Here is a 2,435-nt window from a genome sequence, read left to right as displayed (position 1 = left end):
TTTTAATTTTCCCTGTTTTTCAGGGTTTTTATCATATTCCTGGGTCCTACAGTGTGATTTTCTCATTTCCACCTTTTTCAGGTTTTTTTTTTTTTTGCCTTATTCCGGGTGCTTTTCAGTGACTTTTTAATTTTCCACGTTTTTTTTTTTTTTTTTTTTTTTTTTTTTTTTTTTTTTTTTTGTATTTCTTACCATATTCTGGTTAATAGAGTGTGAATTTTTTTTTTTAAAGGGACAACATTTATTCCTTTTCCAAATGTTACAGTAAATCCGGGTGGAAGAATGGTTTTAGCAGTTAGAAAAAAAAAAGTACAAATCTGGGGTTTGGCCATTAAAAGTTATTTACAACAATGGGAGGGGGGAAAAAAGACAACAAGAAGTTGTTTCACATTACAGACCTCCCTCCTGAAGCCTAACACTTGCTTATCAATTCAGAGACATGGTTCATTTCACAAGCTGGAGGTTTGAACTTGAGTAAGACATTTATAAAAACCCAGACGGGGCAATGTCCTCCCCAGCCCAGGTGCCACTAGGCACAGCACAAGAGACTAAGAATTCAACAGGGAAAGGCTGGACACTCAGGGTTTGGGAGTATAAGCCCCCACTTCTGGCTCAGGGGGTTGAGAAGCAGGATAAACAAAACGAACTTGGAAAAGAATTGGAAACCCAGCAATTGCCTTCTGCAGGGATGGGGCTCGGGAAGGAGGTAGGGACAGGGCATTTCACATCACTAACCTAACGTGGGAAACCGTAAGGGACCATCTTCAACTGGCCTTAAGAGTAAGACCAAATGGCTGATGGGAGAATCCACAGGAGGGCGAAAAGGGAGCGTGGCTGGGAGGGGGCAACAAGCCCCTTCCTTTCTGGGCACAGGAAGGCAGCCAGGGCACAAGGTCCAGGCAGTGACCTCACAAGGACAGCACAGTTTTTGCAGCTTAGAGATCACCCACCTGTCCCCACCCCTACTCATTCTGCTCAGCACTGGCAGGTGTGGGGCCACTCTCTGGGCCCGAGGGAGTGGATGGCTCTGCAGCCTGGGGCCCTGCCTCCTCTTCTGTGTCTCCTTCCTTGGAGGCAGCACTAGCCTCTGCTCCCTTGGCCTGGGGCTCTTGGCTCTCAGGGGTGGCAGCGGCCTTCCCTTCTTGGGCAGTGCCCTCGTCGCTGCAGGCGCTCATCTCGCCCTGCTCCTGCTCTTCCTCTGTTGGCGAGGAGGCTGAGGAATCACCCCCACCCTCCTTCCGATTTCTCTTGAAGGACAGGCCACTCAATTTGAAAGGCTTCTTGAAAGAGAATTTCTTCTTCTTCTTGGGGGTCTCCTTGGGGGCGACCTCCCCCTTGGCCTCAGCTTCCTGGCTAGGGGGCGCTGGCTCGATGGCATCACCAGTAGCCCCAGCTGCCTCATCTGTTCCGTTCACGGGTGGTGACTCCCCTTCACCCTTGGGGGTTAAGTCTCCATTGCTTCTCACGTGGCCATTCTCCTGTCCGTTGGCCTTCGCGGGGGAAGCGCCCGCTGCCTCCTCGGCGGTCACCTCGCCCCGGGGAGCCTTAGAGCTCTGGCTGCCCATGATGGGGGTCTGCTGGGGGCGCCCGGAGCCGCCCCGCGCTGGCGCCGCAGGGGATAGTTCGGCTGGGACCGCCCGGCGGGCAGAGGGGTGGGGCCGCGTCCGAGGGGGAGGAGTACGGGGGGCAAAGCGCGCTGCACCCCCGCTCCGCAGCCGACCCGCTAGCTGCGCCCACTGCTGCTGCGCTCCGCGCCAGAATCGAGTGTGAATTTTTAATTTTCCACTTTTTTCATGGTTTATCGCCATATTCTGGGTCGGACAGTGTGAATTTTTAATTTTCCACGTTTTTCATGGTTTTTCATCATATTCTGGGGTCCTACAGTGTGATTTTCTCATTTCCACGTTTTTCAGGTTTTCTTGCCATATTCCAGGTCCTTTTATGTGAATTTTTAATTTTCTATGTTTTTTTAAATTTCTTGCCATATTCTGGTTAATACAGTGTGAATTTTTAATTTTCCACTTTTTAAATGGTTTATAGCCATATTCGGGGTCCGACAGTGTGAATTTTTAATTTTTACTTTTTTTCAGTGTTTCTCAGCATAATCTGGGTCCTGCAGTGTGATTTTCTCATTAATGAGGTTTTTCAAGTTTTTTCCCAATTCTGGGTCCTACAGTGTGATTATTCTCATTTTCAACCTTTTTCAGGTTTTCACCATATATTCGGTGTCCTTCAGTGTGAATTTTTAATTTTCCCTGTTTTTCAGGTTTTATCAATCATATTCTGGGGTCCTACAGTGTGATTTTCTCATTTCCACGTTTTTCAGGTTTTCTTGCCATATTCCAAGGCCTTTTCTGTGAATTTTTAATTTTCTATGTTTTTTTGAATTTCTTACCATATTCTGGTTAATACAGTGTGAATTTTTATTTTTCCAT

The 2,435-nt window shown here is 47.6% G+C and overlaps 1 pseudogene; it reads right to left on the bottom strand.

Annotated features, from left to right (window-relative positions):
* Positions 1–217: 217 nt before the first annotated feature.
* LOC146999622 (MARCKS-related protein pseudogene) lies at positions 218–1,635 on the bottom strand (annotated as a pseudogene).
* Between the last annotated feature and the right edge of the window lie 800 nt (positions 1,636–2,435).

This window comes from Mus caroli, unplaced genomic scaffold (assembly GCF_978045245.1).
Source record: "Mus caroli unplaced genomic scaffold, Mus_caroli_1 scaffold_477, whole genome shotgun sequence".
Classification (NCBI taxonomy): Eukaryota; Metazoa; Chordata; class Mammalia; order Rodentia; family Muridae; genus Mus; species Mus caroli.
The sequence above is the reverse complement of the archived record's forward strand: the minus strand, read 5'-3'. Positions and strand labels throughout refer to the sequence as shown.